The following is a 21,741-nucleotide window of genomic DNA, read 5'->3' on the forward strand; positions in this document are numbered from 1 at the left end:
GTGATTTGAAGTTAGTTTTATTAAGTTACAGGGATTGGAGAGGAAGGGGAATGGGAGCTATGGCGAATACATCTTTCCAGGTTATCTGTCCCATTCTGTGTCCCAACGGTCCTTCGTGGAATCCTGGGTGACATGGGGTTCTACACAGCCAACATTCCATGGCTTGCATATGAAGACTCTTTGCCAGTCCAATGCTACAGGGGGCTTAAATGGGAATGGGGACGTGCCGGCTCCGGCACCCACGCAGGGGGAATTAGCGGGTCTGCCGAGATCAGAATGGCCCAGTGATTCCCCTTTCACAAGTGCCGGAGTCGGATGCGAGTTTGGAGGTAACCTTGCCGGTAAAACTGGCAAGGCTGCCTGCAACCTCGTAATGAGGCCCTATGGCTTTAAAGCCCAAAGGAGATTTGTTAGACTATTCATTTGCATGATGCTATTTGACTTTGCATGCAGGATGGGGAAAATACAACTAATGCCATAATCGTAAAGCTCAACATATTTTGATAACAATGTATATAGGGTTTGATTCATGGAAATGTGCACAGAAATCCTGCAAGGGCCATGCTCTGAGAAAGATGCTGCACCAGCCTATGCACAGAGTACAAAGTGCGGGTCCCGCATATTCAGAGAATTCACTGCACAAAGCAATCATATTTGCAAGTCGCACCTGGACCGCCCCAGACAAGCCCTGACGCAAAGCACAAACATCCAGGACAGCTACCTTTGCATGCTCCCCCGGGCATGAATACATGCAGCCTTCAAATAGTGTGTGGGGTCCCCCGCAAGCAGGCCTGCTTCTCGGGGACCCTGCGCAGGGTACCCCGTAACTGTTCCCAACACCCCAATAACATGTGTATGCAAAATCGTAGCTCAATAAAAACTCAGAAAATCTGTGTGTGAACCCCAGTAAACTATTTGTGCACCCAGCTACACTGCATACATGTACCCCTAATTTATATCAGAACCCTGGTTGTGTACACGCAACCCTATATCCAACATGCAAAACCTCCTCTGCGGTGCAATTCCTATACGCAAGTGGCGGATAGTATAAAAGACTTGTGTTGTCAATTCCCTGCTAAGCGGTTGCACGCTCAAATCCATGAATATGACTCATGCTGCGCAATTGTGGGGGTGGGATGGACTGCTTGCAGGATGTCCCACATAACGCATACTTTTTCGCATGTTCTTTCCCATTTTCAATGTTCTGCCCCTTACACTGCCCTTTGCGCAGGCTTTGCCCACGCTTGGCATGGTGTCTCGCGCAAGCCGCTTGATGGCTCGCAGGCACAATTCCTGGAGAAGTACTGCACATTCTATTCCGTGGATCGACGAATGTGGATTTACACACAGTTTGTTTCACTTCATAGCTTATGTTAATATATCATGCTATCCATAAATATGCTATCCATGTGCAAGTTAGGAGGTTTGAATGTATTTGCCCCAGTCACCTGGACAGAGCTCTAATAAATGAGCTCCCTGCATCTGTTATGATCCTTTAGTTTTATTTTTCTTGATAAAATGCTGTCTGCCACCAATGTTACCAAAAAAGTAGATTGGGAAGGGGTGGGCAGTTTGGGGGCCGCGAATGAGACCACATGGATCGCATGCACTGCACTTGGGGGAAAAAGTTTCAGGACTTTTTTCATGGCTTCCCCCACACTCTTGCAATGCTGGATTCTCCCCTGGGCACAATCAAGAACTGAAAAAAACACCATACAAACTACCCTCAACCCAAAGTTTCCCTTTTTCTTAACCACTCTTGCATTTCTAACCTATTCAATTCCTCACCTCTCTCAGCTTACACTACCCACACAATATTTCCTTGCACATGACAGCTAGCTGCCTACTTACACATTGCAGTATTCGAGCAACACCATTGGTTACGTCTTTATCCCAAACAGAGCCTCATACAACAGCAGCAACCCAGGTCCTTGCAATGCAGATCAACTGGTCAAATTTGGGCACTCTCTTCTGTATGAAAACCACAGAAAAGAATATTTTCTCAGGATGCCATTTATTGGCATTCATAAAGTCACTCAAAATACGGGTATTCCAGCTTGCAAGAATCAACTCTACAGGATTCACATCTGCCTTTCCTTCTATCCCACTACAACCCCATTCTCTTTTCTTGCAAAGTCATGAGTAGTGACACCACCAATGTGCCAAGGGTTTGCTGTACAAGAACAATTTACATTGTATGACAAACAATGGGTAACTGTTTGTTGCATTACACATGAATACGTGAACAAAGATGAAGTATTCACTTTTAGAAGTTCATTTCAGTCTTGTCTTGAGTTTAGGCTTTGATTTTGTTGCCATTAACCATGCTAATGTTGGAATGTTGGTATGTGTGATATTGCTCTAGATGTCTCTATCTAAACCTGCCTCCAAGCATAACACCTGGTAAGACTCTGACTTTACAGACCAAAAACGTAAGTGCAGGTCTGCTGAATGGAAGTGGCATACTTCAGGCTCACCCTCTGACAAACTGGCCTGCCACCTGACCCAGAGACACTACAAATTCTCCATCCATTCCGAAAAAAGTGCCCACATCAGGCACAAATGTCCAATGCATCCAACAACATGGCTGAACTCTTCAAAATCTGCAGTGAACTTGCCAACATTTTCTGCCCCTATTCCTTCTGAGGCCCTTTGCAATGCACTTGCCTCTCACGTCACTTACAAAACCCAGGACATACTGACCAGCCTTGTTACGCACTCTTCCAACCCAACCCTCTCCCTGCTTCCCCCCTACCACTCACCCTCCTCACTCGTCCTTCTTCTCCTTCGCTCCTGCTTCCCCCGAAGAAGTCACTAGTGTTGTCAACTCCATGAAGTTCTCTTCCAAACAGGTTGCCCCATGCTCTTCCAGAGCAATAAAGGACATCTCTTCTCTCGCTCCTGCCCCTACTGATCTCCACAACCACTCCTTTGCTACTAGTTCTTTTTCAGAATCCCTCAAACACTCCCTTGTGCACCCCCTCCTTAAAAAATCCTCTGCAGACCCCTCCAGCTCAGCCAACTACCACCCCATTTCCATCACCCATTTTCTGGAGAAACTGCTCAAGAAGTTGGTCCTCCCCCAACTCAACTTGAGTCCTCCCCCAACTTAACTCTCATTCCGAACTTGTTGGGGGCTTACACGAACACCGGTCTGGCGTTCTGGATTCCGAGCATCCAGAGGCACAGAAAATGCTCTTCTGAACACCTGTGAAGAACTGCTTGCATCCCTTGACCCCAACTTCCCTACTGTCCTCATCCTCCTTGATCTCTCTTCTGCATTTGACACAGTAAGCCATTCCATCCTCATAAAAAGGCTCCATGATACCCTTGGTATCTCGGAGCGGGCACTGACTGGCCTACCTCATTCCTAACTGACCGTTCCACCAAAACCATTATGGGCCCTTTCTCCACCCCTACTTCCTCTTCCACCTGGAGTCTCCCCCAGGGCTCCAATCTTTCACCCTGGCTCTGCACCTTTCTTCTTCCCTTCACTCTGGCCTTCCTCCAGGGGGAGTGGCCCATGGTCTCACAGTCATCTTTGATTCCTCCCTTTCCTTCATCCCTCATATTCAGGACATTGTCAAGAAGTCCCACGTTCAGTTCTTCCTTCTCAAAGGAACTCTACCCATCCTCTCCTTGCCCCAGAGAATCATTGTTACCCGTCCTCTGGTTCTCTCCAAGTTAGTCTATTGCAATAGACTCCTCAATCTTCCTTCATCCACCCTGCGACTGCTCCAACTAACCCACAATAGCACTGCAAGACTTATTCTTGGCCTCAAGCCCAGGGACCACATCTCACCTGCCGTACAAACCCTTCACTGGCTCCCAGTCTCAGCATGGATTACATTCAAATCCCTCTGTATCATCCACAGCGCTATCAGGGCCAGGGACCACTCTATCTTCAACGTTGCCTGACCAAATATTATCCTCCTAGGCTCATGCGTTCCACTAGCACCAACTCCCTGTGTGTGAAGCAGTTTGCTAAACAGAGAGCGAGTGGTCGATCACTCTCCTCGGCGGGCTCCCTTCTGTGGAATAGCCTCCCTCTGTGTCTTGAGCAGGACCTCTTTAAGTACCGAAAAAAGACCGTTCTCTTTACCTCTTCCTTCTCCTCCTCTCTCCCCTGATAATCATACAGTATTGTGACTGATGTGCAGGGCCTTATGCATCCTAGGGTTCCTGACCACATCTCTCATCCCAGCCGCGGCTTATTTACTGCACTTACTTAGGCCCAACCTCCCCTCGGGAGGTTGCACTTACGTCTTTCTCTAATAAACATTTCAACCCAGGCCCTTCTGTATGGGCACCACAACACCTATCTCTCTCCCCCCTCCCCTCTGCACTTGCACGTTATGAACACTCACAAGGCATAGTAGGTTTGTCTCCCCTCTCTGTTCTCATTTTGTGTACTATTCAATGTTTTATCTTTGTTGTAATTCATTGAGAAATTAATGATATGCCTATCTTCCCCTGTCCCCTCCCTGTTGCCCTGTGTGCTCTTTGAAACAGTTTTGCTAATTGTATACGCGCCTAACAAATGACCAATACATAAATAAATGGGTGCTGAGAACTGGCACACATCAACAGTCAGTGATTACCATGTGCATTATCTCCTCTTTTATATCACCTAATATTGACAGATGTGGAGATGATATATACTTTTGTCTGTTATTTACAATACTGCAAAGTTGAAAGCTGTGTAAAACAACACATATGTTGTGTTCCATTATTGTGTTGTATGCTTTTATTTGTATTGGTACCTCCAATTGTATCTTCACGAGAAGAGCCTGCCAGGAGTGCTGAATGACCATCCAGTGCCCAAGCATGTCGCTTCCTTTGTGCGATGCATTTGCTTTCATGCACACTATCTGTGAGCTCATTTTGTAGCACTTGCTTTCACCGGCTTTGAATTTAACTTACTCAACACCCTCTACATCTCTATTTATATTTCTTCTCACGCTTTTCATCTAACCGCAATGCTGCATCGCCCACTCAAACCTTTTTTCTTGCTTTTTGTTGTGTTCATATCGTTATCCTTTGTGGTGATGTCAGGCAGGGCCAATTTGCACAGGCATTTGGTATAAGAGTTCAGTAATGCTGTTTTTTTATTTGATTCTGCAGCAAAACAACTTTCATTTCGACAATCAAAGAATTGGCAAGTGAAGTTAAAAGTGTAAATTGTAACAAAAGAAAGCTACGTACAATCTTTGTCCTATTACCAATAAAAAAGTAAACAGGTTTTTAGAAAGGGGTATATTAAACGCAGTTGAGTCAGTAGCATAATTACCTTAGTGGCAGGGGTGGGATGGTAAGGGGGGCAAGAGGACAATTGCCCCGGAGGCTGACTAGGCTTTTTTTCCCAGGGCCAGATAGAGGTTGTATATTTCTTCGGCGATATTTCATTAGATTATCTGCCCAATTCTAAATGATGCATCTCAGTTTGTAGTCTATTTAAGCAAAACGTATCTCTCTGTGGGGGCATGACGGGGTCAGGCTTGTCCCGGAGTTGAGTTACAGGCATGAATGAAGCAAGGACATTACCAGTGGCTCTGGACAATTACCTCACCTGGTGATGCCCTCACACATAGGGGTTTATTGCTATTATGATCCTGGCATGCTTTTCTGGAGTGTTGAGACAGTTTTTTTTAGAGAAACAGCATGTTTGCTGTTTCTAAACTTAAATAAAAAAAGTACACAGCAAGATGGCCTCCATGCACAAGGGAGAAGGTAAAACTACATGTAGTCCCTTCCTGCGGCGGGGCAAGGGCGCGGTGTTTGGTGCCGCAGGCACACCTCCAGCAGCTTCCTGCTTTGGCCACGCCCCCAGGGACTTATACTCTGCACCTGAGCCCCACAGCGGTGAAGCCCGCGGCGGGGCAAGGGCGCGGTGTTTGGCGCCGCATGCACACCTCCAGCAGCTTCCTGCTTTGGCCACGCCCCCAGGGACTTATACTCTGCACCGGAGGCCCGCAGCGGTGAAGCCCGCGGCGGGGCAAGGGTGTGGTATTTGGCGCCGCAGGCACACCTCCAGCAGCTTCCTGCTTTGGCCATGCCCCCAGGGACTTATACTCTGCACCGGAGCCCCGCAGCGGTGAAGCCCGTGGCGGGGCAAGGGCGCGGTGTTTGGCGCCGCAGGCACACCTCCAGCAGCTTCCTGCTTTGGCCACGCCCCCAGGGACTTATACTCTGCACCGGGGCCCCGCAGCGGTGAAGCCCGCGGCGGGGCAAGGGCGTGGTGTTTGGCGCCACAGGCACACCTCCAGCAGCTTCCTGCTTTGGCCACGCCCCCAGGGACTTATACTCTGCACCGGAGCCCCGCAGCGGTGAAGCCCGCGGCGGGGTAAGGGCGCGGTGTTTGGCGCAGCAGGCCACCTCCAGCAGCTTCCTGCTTTGGCCACGCCCCCAGGGACTTATACTCTGCACCGGAGCCCCGCAACGGTGAAGCCTGCGGCGGGGCAAAGGCGCCGTGTTTGGTGCCGCAGGTGTTCGGCGCGGCAGCGGGAGGCCTGTTCAGGGTTCGCCAGCGAGAGAGGAGGAGAAGCAGGAAAAGTGAAGTAAGTGCAGGCGAGTGTACGTCGGAGGGACTGTTTGCCCAGACCTGTTTGCTCATGCTCGGCTCTGATGAGTCTGCTAAGTTTGCTGATCCCAAAATGTCCTTACTGAAGAGCCTGAGAACTATGAAAACCCACGGCCCACCAAGGAAAACCCCCCTGACATTTCCAGTTCTTTCACCCTTCCATCTGCCTCCACCTTGTCCCAAGGTGTGCGTCGAGCATGCCCTCCAAGAGAGTGGGCATAATCCTAAGCACAAGGTACCGGTTATAAAGAGGACACGTCCCGTTGTTAAAAAGGGTGCGCCGGCTGAAATCCTCGTCACGACCGCCCAGAGCACTGTTTTAGTATCTGGGGGTGAGTGCTCTACTTGTTGCCCCCCACCCCTCCCAAGTGTGGACAGAAGGGGGCTGTGGGGCTCTACTGTTACGGGGGAGCAGCATGGTCATCGAACATGGGACCAGGGAAGGATCACTACCTTTCAATCGGGGTAATTTGCATGAGGATCAACGCAATGGGGAGGACCGAACCGCAAAGTCTCAGGTGGCGCCTAACGGAGGAAGGTTCTGCCCACCCTCTGCTGAAGAACCTTGTCCTCTCGCCCCGACCCCAAGCTTTAGCCCCCCTAAGGGGCTCCCCATCCAAAGAATCCTCTGCCCTGGGACGGAGATGCAGGTGCATCATGAGGGGGGCTCTGTAGGTTTGGGGGAACAAGTTAGCAGCCCGCCCCCAGCGAGCTCTACCCCGGAAAATCACATTGCAGTTCTCACCTCGCCATCCACCCCTCCAAATGGTGCCGGGCCGGGAAAGACCCCATCTAGCTCGGCTATGGTCTGCTCGAGTGCCGAGGGCAGTCCATCCGTTGATGTCCCTGAATGCAATCTTTCCTTGTGCAATAGAAGCCCCGGAAATATGCAGATCCTTCCAGCGAGTCCACTGGCCAGCCCACCCCTTTCCTCATCTACATCAAGGGCGTCCATGCACCAAATAACCCATTTGGATGCAGGGTTGGCTTTTAACCCCCCTTTAGAGGCTGATTTGTCACTTGGGGGGTGTAAGTGCAAGCAAGTGTTGGCTGAGCTGGTTGTCATCAGAAACATGCTCGCAGCCCTTATAGCCACTCAGGCAAAGGAGCAGAGGGAGGAGGAGTCCATCTATACCCAGGCTGTGTGTAAGGTTCTAATTGACATACCTTTGGCACTCCCCAAGAACCAAGCCCCATTGAGTCCTGAGCTTATAGCTCCAATTTCGTCTAGTCCCAGCCTGATGTCTGGGAATGCACAACCGGCCCCTGGAAATGGTCCCAGTGTGGGGGGCAACAAGAACAGCCAGCACATTGGGGGGGGGTGGATCATGGGCACATCCGGGCTGGTTCCTATCACCCCAAAATCGTGGGAAAGAGCCACGGTGGCTCATGGCTTAGAGGCGGCCCACCTCAACCTCCTTCCCAAGGTCGGAATGGACAAGCATGTGTGTATATTACCAAAAATGGAAAGGAACTTGCAGGAGTCCAGGGAAGCTCTTGCCAACAAAAGCATACACTGGCTAAGGTCTGTGAGAGGTTGTTCTTCTGTGACCAGGGAATCCTTGGCGGGATGTTGCAGATTGGCCAGTTCGGTCCATAATTCAGGGGACATTGTGGAATTGACCTTTTGGGACTGGAGATTGGCGAATAGGGTCTTGGGTCTATGGGCAGGGGCGGGAGGGACCCCGAGGAGTGTAATTTTTATCAGCCCACTACTACATTTACGCCCTGAGCACCCCCTGAGGCGGACCCAGAGGACTTACCCTCTGTCCGGGGCTAACCTCACTCCCCTGGGTCGCAATCGGTCAGACACTTTTGGGGTTGGGCCCAGTCAAGGGGTGTTATATTGAGGGTGATGGGATCCTTGGGTTCACACCTCTCCTCTCCCTTAAATGAATCTTTGATGCACTACTTTTTGACAAGGTTTATTAATTGTATTTGCTTTTGTATGTTGTTTTGCTATGTGTTAGATGGATTTATATTTAATCCGAATAAACTTGCTGACTGACTGAGTGACTGACAAAACGTATCTCTCTGTGGGGGCATGACGGGGTCAGGCTTGTCCCGGAGTTGAGTTACAGGTCTGAATGAAGCAAGGACATTACCAGTGGCTCTGGACAATTACCTCACCTGGTGATGCCCTCACACATAGGGGGTTATTGCTATTATGATCCCGGCATGCTTTTCTGGAGTGTTCAGACAGTTTTTTTTAGAGAAACAGCATGTTTGCTGTTTCTAAACTTAAATAAAAAAAGTACACAGCAAGATGGCCTCCATGGACAAGGGAGAAGGTAAAACTACATGTAGTCCCTTCTTTCTTTCCATGGCACCCGTTGCTGCAGCAGAGAAGGACCGTAACACTAATCCATTCCAAGCACTGGTGAGGGACAAGGCAGCTGCAGGAAAGCAGGCCATGAGGTGGGGTGGGTTGAGCGGTATGGGCAAGTGGAATTGGTTGGGGGATTGGAGGAAGGGGGCAAATACTGACTTACCTATTGCCATGTAGGGAAAATGACGGCCCCCACTTCTGAGGAGGCTCAGAACCCGGGCTGAGGTAAAACCCACATGGCGATCTCCCTGATTGCCTAGAAAGCCCCTTGACCCTCCCTGCAGGGTTCTAGTCATAATTAATACCTGGATTTTACACTGTGCTGTGCATGCTTTTCATTGGTAGCCAAAAGTGAGTACACAAACAATCCAACTGACATTTCCATAAGCACCATATAGCATCATTGCAGTATGAACAACTGCCTGCAGCCTAGGTTCTTTTCCTTTCATTCACTCACTGTGGAAAACCCATGGGTGGAGGCCAGCCAGGCACATATGTAAATTTGGTAACAATGAAGATGAATGCCTCATCTAATATACACAGAAAAATCAGGCTTTGTAGCATTTATTTTTCCCTCGAAGCAGGGTGTATTGTGAAGGATATTCTTTTTTAAAAACATTTTTTACACATTGCCACTCTGGCACAAGGAAGAATAGCCCAGCCAGTGTGGGTGGCAATTGCCTTCTTGCCCCCTTCACAGCCCGCCCCTTTCAGAGAGCCTGCCATGGGACAAACAGAAAAAACAGGCAAAGGAGGAAATCGGCCACCAACCAGTGACAAACTACCAGGCACCAAGCAGCAGGAGATGTTGATGCAATGAGGCTCAATATTGCAGGAGGAGGCACACAATGGAACAAGGCGGGAGGAAAAGCAAGGCACAGGTTTCTCCAGTAGGTCCACAAGGCAACATGGTGACTAAATCAATGGAATGGCCCAATATGCATATGTTCATTGTTGCATTCAGCACATTCCACTCATACACGTATACGCTGTGTGATGCTGTACATAGAGTGCAAATGCGCAATTTGCACCTTCATGGCATTTCTCTAGCATGCACAGACATGGAGATCTTTTGGGGTATGCAGCGGAAATGTGGCATTATTTGGACTAGCAAGAAAAAGTTCCCTTAATTGCAATGTGTGATTAGGGATCACAGAGAGGATGGGGACGAGGGCAGAAGAATGGTCCACCTGCAAAACATGGTGGTAAGGCTACAGGTGCCCAGCACCACCACTAGGGGCCAACCTGCAGAGCAGTGCACAGGAAGCGCTTTATAGAGGAGTTGCAAATCCTCACAGATTATGTCGACAAAGACAAGGTTGTCCTGAACCCTTGGGTAGGCACTACCCTTTCTGTGACCCAGCAGTGGAGGATGTGGCAGGAAGTCACAGATTTGAGTAATGCCTGCGGGCTGGAGAGGTACACTGCTGAAGAGGTCTGCAAAGGGAGGGGTGATCTCACTAGGTGTACAATGGAGGAGCCTGGCAGCAACATGGCCTCTGGCAATGCTACTGCTGAAGAGCTGACTCGATTTAAAGAGGTCACTAGTGGCCTCTTCACAACTGAGCAGGTGATCAGCCTGGGAGGCATATTCACCCATGCTGCTACAAAAGGTGAGGGACATTTGTACATGATATATATCCTTTCTCACCACATGAAATGGTGGTCGGGGTCCATCTCTCCCATCCATCTTTACTAGAGTAATGTATCCATGGTCAATTCTATCACATGGTGTGCATAATATAAAATGAATGCTTGAACCATGTTTCTGGTTGACATTGATCGTACACTATACATTACTGTGCACCAAAATACTTAGGGCCTCATCACAAGTTGGGTGGAGCAGTAAAATGCCTCGGTAATCTATCACTGCTGCCTTTACTGCTCCGCCCAATGAGGAGTTGAGCAGAAAATGGGGGGTTCACCTTTTTGCTGGAGGTAAAAAACAACATTTTCTGCCCGTTTTGATGCTATTACCGTGGCGCTAATTGTACCAACACGAATAGTGCCAAGAAACCCCCATTGGATCCAATGGACCAAATGGGAATGGGGATTTACCTCCCCACAGCAAGTCGCAATCCGGTGCAAATTGTGCCAGACCGAGTTGCGGAAACGCTAATAGCGTTGGGCAGTATCCCAGCGTAATTAGCGCTGGGCTACCGGCCAACTCATGATGAGGCCCTAGTCTGTGGCAATGGTCTGAAAGAAACATGTCATTGGAAAGACTCACAGTGACTGGAATTCTTGTGGATAGTGCAGTGCCAACCCAAAAGTAGTCTCACATGGAATCAAACTCAGCAGTGGATGATGTCAGAGTTTAAGTTGCATGAGTGGGTGTTCTTGTGCACTGACATGATTGCACAGTGTATTGAACATTAGTTAGTTGTGCTTTCCACATGAGCAACTCATATTTGTGTCTGTATTTAAAAATGGGCAGGGCTTGCACACACACATCCATACTTTGCATATTACACTGTGCATGTGAAGTCATGGACAATGCTTTCTACCTGTACAGTGTTAGTAGTCAATGAAAGGCGATGTGTGTTCAGTGATGTGCCCACAGTGAGTTCAGGCCTTTCAAAGGGTTCAGGGTGGCAACAAACCCATATGGAAACACAATTTCAACTTCAGTGCCAAGGCTGCGTGCAGCAATGGAAATACAATTTCAACTTCAGTGCCCAGGCTGCGTGCAACACGTGTAATGGATTATATGAGTACACCATCATGAGCCTCCTTAAGTTCACTTGAGTGGCCTATGCTCACTGTACCACTCATCTACTTGGATGGGAGAAGGAATGGACAGGCCATATTATGTACAAGGCACCAGAGAATGGTATGCAGCCTTCAGAACAGTTCCTAGAGCCTTTCCTTATGTGCAAGGGCAATACATCCCTAATTACATGGACAGTGGAATTACTTGCCCAACAGGAATGTGACATTGGACAGACTCATAGTGTCATGTAGTGTCATCCCAAATGTGTCTCACATTGGAATCACACTCAGCAGTGGATGATGGTGTCCCAGTTATCCATTCACTGGCCCTGGTAGGCAGTGAACACAGATGAGCTACAATGTCAGTGGAAAATTGCATGGGGGGGGTATTCTTGACAGAAGTTGTAGTTGCTGGCTAAAAGATATTCAGTGTGATGCTGATTCCACATTTGGACAGTCAATAATTATGTGCTCATGCTAGTGCATATTGGCCATGTCCATGTTGTACTCTCAGCAAACATTGCAAACACGATCAAGATGCACGGAACCTTAATATAATAATACTTATTTTGAATGTGAATCTCAAAGCTTTAACTGTTAAATCTGATGCAAATGGAGAAATAAAAGAACCCATTGGGCACCCTAATGTTCGGTTTTCAACAATGAACTATACGGTCACTCTTTAACAAGTTATTGGCTGATCTTCACAATAAGGTGCTCCATCCTTTAGACCTTTGTTCAATCAAATTAACTTGTTGCAGAAAGAATGCTCGCAGAACTCTAATGTTTGCCATGTTAGACTATACCCATGTCCTTCTCATCATAATCTAAGCAAAGGAAGCAACTTGTATGGTAGGGCACCAAGATCTTTATTTCTCAAGATGTCTCTAATGCCACTGCAGCAAGGAGAAAATAACTTTTGACATTCAGGCCAGCTCTTAGGCAATTAAATGCCAGATATGGAATCATCCATCCTTCCTCTCTAAAGGTAACCCTGAATGGTCATATGTTCACATTCCAGGATCCGGCTGATCTGCATAGATGTATTCAAAGTCACAGAAGAGAAGAAATATTCAGTTCTAGAAAACCTGCAGGACGAGGTTTACGTATTAGAAATGTCTTCCATCCCATGATGCTTTTCCCGAAGTGGGGCATTGGGTGAGTCCGTTTGGATCTGGCTCTTCACCCCTGCAACTTATCTTTTCAACTCGACATGGTTTGGAGTTGCTGTCTCCAGTTTGCCACTACTCTTACCATCTTTACTGAATGTTCTTGTATAATCCCAAATTCCATGTTAACTTTGTTTGTCTTCCCCCTTTCCTCTCGTCTCTTTCCTGTCAATCTATTTAGGCAACATTCTGTTAGCTTCTACTATAAGCTTGCATATACTTTTGTAACAGCTCTTTATAACATTTAACATAACTTAATGGAACGTAAAAGGACTTCATAACCCTGTTAAGCGACAGAAGAATCTCACGCATCTTAATAAAGCCAAACCATCACAGCTTGTTTGCAGGAATCTCACCTATCACAAGCAGAAGCTGCTAAATTGAAATGTCTTTGGGTAGGTCAAGATTTTTTTTTGAGTGCGGCTTCAGGAAAGAAAAATTGAGTGATTACACTTATCAATAATCACTTCCAGTACAAGGTCATATCCACAGAATCTGATGAGGTTGGAAGATGGGTTCTGGTAGAGCTCCTTATCGATTCTATTGAGTATTGTATTTTAAATGTATATGGTCCTAATAATGCTGATGCAACTTTTTGGATTCAACTGAGAAATCATATCTTTAGAGCTTGTCATAATAACCTCATTGTATATGGAGATTGTAATGAGATGATTTCAGAGCCCCTTCTTGATAAGAAATGAAATGTACACTTTAAAAAACGAACTTCCACATGCAATTTGCCAATATTGTTTCAGATTTAGGCCTTATCGATACATGGCACTTGGTTCATCCCACCGATATGGAATACACCTTTTACTCCCCCCTCATAACTCCTTTTCTCTTCATAGAGGTACCCATCAAGGTTGTCCCCTTTCCCCTCTCCTCTTTATTCTTGCATTGGAATCATTTAAAGAGGCAATCAGACAGGAAGAAAATATAAATGGCATTCATTATGGGGACATTCAGATTAAGATTGCTGCATATGCAGATGATGTTTTACTGTTCCTGAATATTACAGACTCATGTCTGCATTACTTACTTCACAACATCACACCATCATCTGCTTCTCACTGGGAGTGAGGTCCTGTTTCCACCCTCCTGGCCATCTGTTGTTCTCTTGCACATGTGGAGTGTGTGCCTGGCTGCTGACCATTCCTTCTGTGCATTACTGCACCTCCACGGGAATTATTGAACCTAAAAAATAGAAATCTGAAAAAAAAGAAGAAAAATAAAAAAAAGAGGAAATTTGCATAAAACTGTTGGAAATGACTGTTTTATTTGGCATTTTCATCGTGCACCCATGTTTTGAGCTTTTTAATACCTGGAGCTGCCTTGCTATTTTGAAAGCACAAGTTGTTCCCTCCTATTACTGTTTATTTGACTGTTTTTGGCCTTTTAAGATGGCCGCTGTGGTTTTCTTTGTTGTGTAGGCAGGCTGTGCTGAACCACCTCTCCCTGTGCTGCACTCCCTTTGGTTGCTGAATGTTTTCTTCCATCCAAACAGGGACCGGCAGGCTTCAGCCGGCCCTCTCAGCAAAGGCCCACTTCTAAGGCCCCTGTCTGCTCCCTGTCCGCTTCTGGAATGCTAATTGGGGTCCTCCCTGCACCTTAACCACAATGATGCTGCCACCACACTTCTCTAAGAAATCCGGACTGCCTTGACTTTGCCACCTCCAGAACTATGGGTTAGTTCACTCCTTATGGACTCACTCCTACTGCCTTTGACTATCACTGTTCTTTCTGCTTGTTACTCCCATGTTGTCATCCTGCTGCGCAGTGCTTCCTAAAACCCTTTGCTAACATCCGATTCCAAGATTGAAAAAGTCAAATCTTGCTGTTTTTGCTTTGTGCTTAAAAGTCACATCTTGCTGTTTTTTGCTTTGTGCTAAAAAGTGAAATCTTGCTGCCCATTGGGAAATTCTCTGTATATTGCTTGAACACTGTTTCTTCTCTGTAACTTGCCAGCCCAGTGTCCTCACCACTCTCTTTTGTTCCACACCTACCTGTCTACCCCCCACCCCCAGTATCTCCATCCTCTCCTCACTTCCACCACAATAGTGCTTTCTGTTTCTCCTATCTTTTCCAATTGCTTCTCCATTGATTATCCTTACCTTCTCACTAAGTCTGGTAGGAAGATAGGAAGAAGTACAAAAAGGATATCTTGGCCTCTAACCCTGGTCTTCCTATCGCCAACACCTATTCCAATGCTTCCACCAGACAGACCCTTACTGATATCCTCTTTGTCGTTCCTTCGCCAGATCTATGGACTCTCATATGGTCTCTGTGCTCTGCCCTATCTCCTCCTCTCCCATTAATGGTGGCACTCGCTGGGAAGTTCTCATGGCTTCCTTCGACTCCTCTAGAGTCATCATTAATGTCTACCTAATAGGCGCTTCCCTCGCCTCATCAATTTCCTCTCATCTCCTGCTGTCCCCTCCTCTTCCCCCTTGGCTACCTTGCCCTCTCTCTCCTCCTCCTCCTCTTCTGCCCCTCCTAGGTCTCTTTCTCCTCCGCAGTGCTCTGATCTTTACCCCTCCCCGGAAGGTCTTTAAGGCTGGCAACTTTCTTCATATTGCCACTCTCAACTCTCGCTCTGCCGTCAAACAATCCTCTGTCCTCTGCCACCTCCTTGAAGAACTAGACCTTTATGTCCTTGGTCTTACTGAGACATGGTTCACAGCCAGCTCTGTCAGGAGCTTTGACACTCTCCTCCCTGATGGTTACAATATCCTCTCAGCACCCTGATCCTCCCAGTCCGGGGGGGGGGGGAGGTAGCCCTGATCTTTCCTGAGTGGATTCCTGCCTCTATCATTCCCACTCAGACCTACTCCTCTTTTAAATGCCTTGTCTGTAGGCTTTCTCTCTCGCCTACCCATTCTCTTACTGTGGTTATCATCTACCGGCCTCCTGGTCAAATCACCTAATTTCTCTCTGAGTGGGCAAACCTCTCCTCCTCCCTACTGGCCTCTATCACTCAACTCCTCCTCCTGGTGACCTACATATACATTTAGACTCTCCTTGCTCCTCCTCTGTACTCTTCTGTGACCTCTGCGAATCCCTCTTCCTGTCCATCCTCCCCTCTGGCCCAACTCACTCTGCACACATTCGATGTCTTGATCTCCTCTGACCTCCCCCTCTTCATCCCTCTGACCATTCCTCTCTCCTGGAGCGATCACTCCCCCCTCTCATCTCATCTTTCCCTCTCTTCCCCCCAATTCAAGCCTACTACAACACTGCCACCTACCTTCTTGGACATCCGGCCCATGAAGCGTGTGTCAGTTGAGGCTTTTGCCACCACTTCCCTCCCCCCTCCACCTTTGGCTGTCTCACATCCTGACTCAGCCCTGTCTCTGGTCTACTCTTCAATTTCTGATACACTTGATGCTCTTGCCCCTGTCATGAGGATCCGTTTGAAGTCCAAAGCCAAGTGCAATTCCTGGTATGACTCTGATCTAGCTACACTTAAACGTAAGTGTAGGGCAGCTGAGAGGAAATGGAGGACTTCCTGTTCATCCTCTGACAAACTGGCCTGTTGCCTGCTACAAAGGGAATACCGACTCTCTGTCCTCACCAAGTAGAGAGTCCGCATTCAAGCTCATATCTCTGCGGCATTTTACAACTTGGCCGAACTCTGGAAGGAGCTGGCCAACCTACTGCAGTCTCTACCCCTCCTGTTGCCTCCCAGCTCTTTGCAATGCCCTTGCCTCTCACTTAATTTCAAAAGCCCAGGACATCCTGTCCACCCTCTCCACCCACACCCCTCCTATCCCCGCTCCATCTGTGCTTGCTGACCCTCCCATAAATGTCGAGGGGTGGTAGGAAAAAAACTCACAGCTTATCTGTTAACACAAAATGGTGATATTTGAATGATATATGAACTCCTCTCTATTGAGATATCTGCTCCCATGAACTATTTAATTATGAGTCCGATTATGTTTTGTAATATATGATTGTATCCAAAACTAATCAAATAACTGGCCATAACTCTGTTGGGCCACACCAGGAATGCCCATTTTGTTGTTATTGAAAAACGTTTTTGTTCTCAACTAATGTTGTGTTAATTTCCTATAACAGCACACATTGAATTGTAACCACATTTATCTTTATCTTTGCGCTAACGTTTTGTCTTAAGTAAATTGTTTAACCAGTCCTGAACTCTTGATTTTGATTGAAACATGAAAGGCAATTCTATTTGCCCCTGTGTGCCCAGGTCTTATCCCCCAAATGTTTCGTAGGACCTCCTATCTGTACCTGACTAGAGTATTGCGCAGGCTGGCTGTTTCAAAGTTTGTAAGCTACAGCACAGCGATGACACCCGATGTGGTTGCTTGTGTTCTCATGCAAAATTAATGTGACATAGTAGTTTGAGCAGGAATGCCCATTTTTTCGGAATGGACCACATTTGATTTACATTTGGTTTTACATTTTAATATTGGTTTGGCAGACTGAAAAACAATGGTTTGGAAAGTTCACTAGAGCAATGTCAATGATAGGGCTAGATGAACTTCCCCGAGAGTGATCTACAAATATGTGCATGTCACAGAGATAGAAGGTTTGTTTCCTGCAAACATGTGCGGCTCACCTGGGTCATGTGTGACCCAGGCAAACTGCATCCTCAAAAGTGTTAAGATCCACCCCATCCCCCCAATAGGAACCCACTTGACTCTTTCACGCCCCAGAATCAAATAAAAATTGCAAACATGTTTCTATTCCAACATCAAGAGTGCTAGATAAATACATTTTAAAAAACACATTTAAAGCATTGCATCACAGGGTACTGAAAGGATACAGTAGGGCGGTTGGACACAGTGGCGAATAGCAGAAGACTAGCATCCCTTGCAGGACACTAATTTGCACACCTGGGTGACATCAACGTGTTTTAGATGCATTATTTAATGGTTAAAAAAAAAACACCCAAAGTGCGTGTGATTCAGTGAATCACTGAACATGTTCTCACAGCACTTCCCAGCAGTACTATGTATTCAAACATTTATAATAATCACATTTTTTTTTCAATGAGCAGTTCATACTTCTGGTCGTTTGTGTAATATTGCTTTTTTGGCCAAACTATGATTTTCTCCCAGTTTGTGCAGGAGGTAATTTCCATATGTGGATCACAGGTACAGAATATCCGTACAGCAAATCTGAAGATTAACAGACAGTGCCTGGTATGGATAAGCGACTGGTATAGATAAGCTGCCAATTAACCTTTTTTAAAAGAGAACAAGAGAAATGGGTTGCAGTTTTATTTTCATTTTTGAACAATTTAAATGCAATTAACTATGTTCCGTGCATCTGGCAGGAATAGTTCTGATCTATAAGAAAGGCTCAAGACTAGATCCTGAGAATTATAGACCCATCAGTCTGAAAGTTGCGCTCTCAAATGTATGCAGGGAAGGCGTTTTATCCATATTGGAGAGCTGGATTGATTGAAGTACAAAACATTTTTTAACAGAATATTAAGCAGTTTAAAAAAAAAGTTATAGGCACAGTCGAACAGGTGTTTTGTTGAATTCCAATATTAACTAAATATGTATTCTTGAAGAAATAACTAATCTACCTCCTTAAAATGTATTAATTTTAAAACTGCTTTAGATTTGGTAGATGTGAGCACATCATGGGACATATTGTATTCTCTCGACGTACCCTTGGAGATTCTCACCCCTATTCAATGTCTTCACAATTGTAATAAAGCTAGTGTTAGATATGGACTAAGAGGGGAGCAACTGATCTATTTACGATGGAAAGTGGTGTTCGCCAAGGATGAGTGCTTGCCGCTGTATTTCTTTTTTTGTGTAAATGTAAGTAGACAATGTAGTAACACGAATTTTAAAAGATAATAATAATTATCCAGGTATGGCACTACTGTATGCAGATGATGCAGTGTTCATATTTTTTTTTTAAAAGAGCTAGCTATCACCAGGGGTTTCTCTAAAGAAAGAAAGCTCACACTTAACTGTAAGAAAACACCAATAAAGGTCTGTCACCAAAAGCACAAACTAAAAGTGAATATTCCTATTGAGGGGGAACATCTAGAAGAAGTGACTGCCTATGAATATCTTTGTGGTAAACTGCAAAACAATGGAATACAGGGTGGAATGTCAAGATTGTCGAGAGCAAGTGAACTCTGAAAAGAAGCAAGGGCACAACATCTTTCTTGAGCAACCAGTGTGGTAATCACTTACCTCTAACCAGTGAGGGATTAACAATTACGCCAAGTAGGCACTGGCCTATGTGCCCCACTTCTTTTAGAGGCCCACAGCAATGGATCAAAATAAAGCAGTTTAGAAAATTAGAAATGTGGTAGTAGATCATTTGCCAGCCGAGCCCGACATTTCGTCTGCGTATGGGCCTCCACAGGGTTTGATCCGGCACTGACTCTAACAATCCCCACAGAACATAAAGCCCAATGACTACCAGCTGCATTATTTGGTAGGAAACAGTGGGGCATGAAAGATATTCACAGCCTCAAAATAGCTGAAACAGGCCAAGGGGCTGATTCATGGAATTTGTGTGCCGAAAAATGGGGATTTGTGTGCCATTCTTCCTGCAAATCCCTGTTTAACAAATGGAGATTTGCAGGCAGAATGGCGCACAAATCCCTGTTTTTTGGCGTACAAATTCCATGAATCAGCCAGCATAAGTCTTCACAATAGAACGCCCACAAATTCCATATTAATTGACAAAAGGATGAAAAGTATTTGCTTCATGGCACAATGTAAACCATTATTATAGTGGATTCACCTCATAAAAATGAAAACTGGAACTCACTTAAAGAGAGAATGTGGAACATTATAGAATAACAATACAAATTTGTGAACACCCTTCCTCTGGTTAACACAGCTAATACTCAGACTCAGTTATATAGAAAAATACATTTAATATATCTCATACATCATAAAATCAAATACAAACAACTGGTCCCCTGGGACTCAATCTCTACTTCAACAAATACACAACTAATACAATACACATAACAATAGCATGTGTGGGGGTTAGTACATGAGACTATGCACTCCCAGTTTGACCTCAACACTGACTGGGTACCACAATTTTAAATTAATTGTATACATGTGTGGTCTTAACTGTTGATAATCTTTACACCAAGGTAGGACAGTGGTGACAAGGTTTTTTGTTTTTATTTAGTCACTAATAAACAACCTCAATTTGTGCTTGATTGCAGACATTTCATAGTGGTTGAAGTGAAAGTGATAAAGTTCTTTTTGTACCTTGTAGAATTCACACAGCTGATTCAGAAAGCAACCAAAGGGATGATGTGGGTTGTGAAGTCCTTATGAAGGCTGGACTGTAACAGAAGAGGGTCCTAACGTTGTTGCAAGGCAGACCTTAGATACTTTAGCGCCGAAACACAGTAGTTTCGACGTTTTGTTTATAGACATTGTTTGATATGATATATGGTTACATTTGAACGTGTGTAGGTTGATGCATGAGCATGAGACAGTAAAAATGCTTGGAGACGGACACAGCACCACATCCATTAAGAAACTATGAATCTTGGTGTGGAGATTATCAACAGTTGGTTGAAAATAGTGAATCTAAAACACTGTGAAAGACCACACATGTATACAAGGATTTTAAAATTTTGAAACCCAGTCAGTGTTGTTGTCCAACTGGGAATGAGTAATCAGTCTCACATACTAACTCCCACACATGTTATTCTTATGAGTATCCTATTAGTTGCGTATTTGTGAAAGTAGAGATTGAGTCCCAGGAGACCAGTTATATTTTTATTTCATTATGTATGAGATATATTAAATTCATTTTTCTTTATGATTGAGTCTGAGTGTTAGCTGTGGATAGCACAGTACGGTTGTTCACGAAAGTACCATCATGTGGATAGGAGTGGGGTAACAGTTTTTTGTTCACGGTGATCCCATTTTGCAGCTTAGTATTTTTTTCTGTTAGATTTTCATCATAAATGTTTGCTGCTCCTTTTGAGATTTTGCATATTTTTATTTTAAAATGTTTGCCCTCTGATACGATACAAACAATGGCATTACAAGTGTGCCGGTCTGGAAAGAATTCCGGAACAATGCTGGTAAATCCGGATCTGGCAATTTTTATTAACCTGCACACTTCAAGTGTGCCGGTGGGGTCCACTAGCCACAAAGAAATGTTGCAATTACATGGGAATGGGAACATACCAGAACTACGTCACCTCTAATATCCTGGTAATACCAGGACATCGGGTGGTGGAGAAAGGCAGTTTCCTGGTATCCCACCAGAATTAGCAGTGTGATACTGGAAAACTCCTAAGGAGTTTTAGCACAATGTATTAAAGAATGGCTTGTTTTTTGAAATGTGATGCCTTTATACTTTGTATCAATATATTAAAATGTTAGTTATGAATTGAAATAACTGTTTAAGAGTTGAAAATGAGGTATTTTATTGGTGATGGCTGTGGCTGTGGGCGAATAAAGTGTTTTCTGACTGACTGACAGTGAATCCACATACATAATCTGTGTGATGTCACTGACTGTGGTTAACCAGATGTTTCACATGGATGTTTCAGGTGGGAAATGTGCACATCATTTCTGCATGCCTCAATAAATGCAATGTGGACGTATATTCAGATATTGTTTTCCCTCATGTTTTGCTGCTTCAACCATCTGTATAAATTAGGTTAAGAGTGAAAGAAATGCAGTTTACATTACATTCCTGTCTGAATAGTGCCACACCGGCTAGCTTAGGCGTCTCCTCAGGCCTAACACAGCCAGAACTCAGTCTGGGTGTCCACCCTCCAGACCAAACATATCCTACTGATTTCCTCATAACCGCACCTACTGCTAAGAAGCAGCTATCATACAACAACCACACCAGCTGCACACATATCCGGTGCGCCCACGCGGTTACCAGTCAATTGGTCGAAAACATTTGGTCGACAGGACAATTGGTCGACACCATTTGGTCGAATGCCAAATGGTCGATTT

This window comes from Ambystoma mexicanum, chromosome 10 (genome assembly GCF_040938575.1).
Source record: "Ambystoma mexicanum isolate Mex_15411 chromosome 10, UKY_AmexF1_1, whole genome shotgun sequence".
NCBI lineage: Eukaryota > Metazoa > Chordata > Amphibia > Caudata > Ambystomatidae > Ambystoma > Ambystoma mexicanum.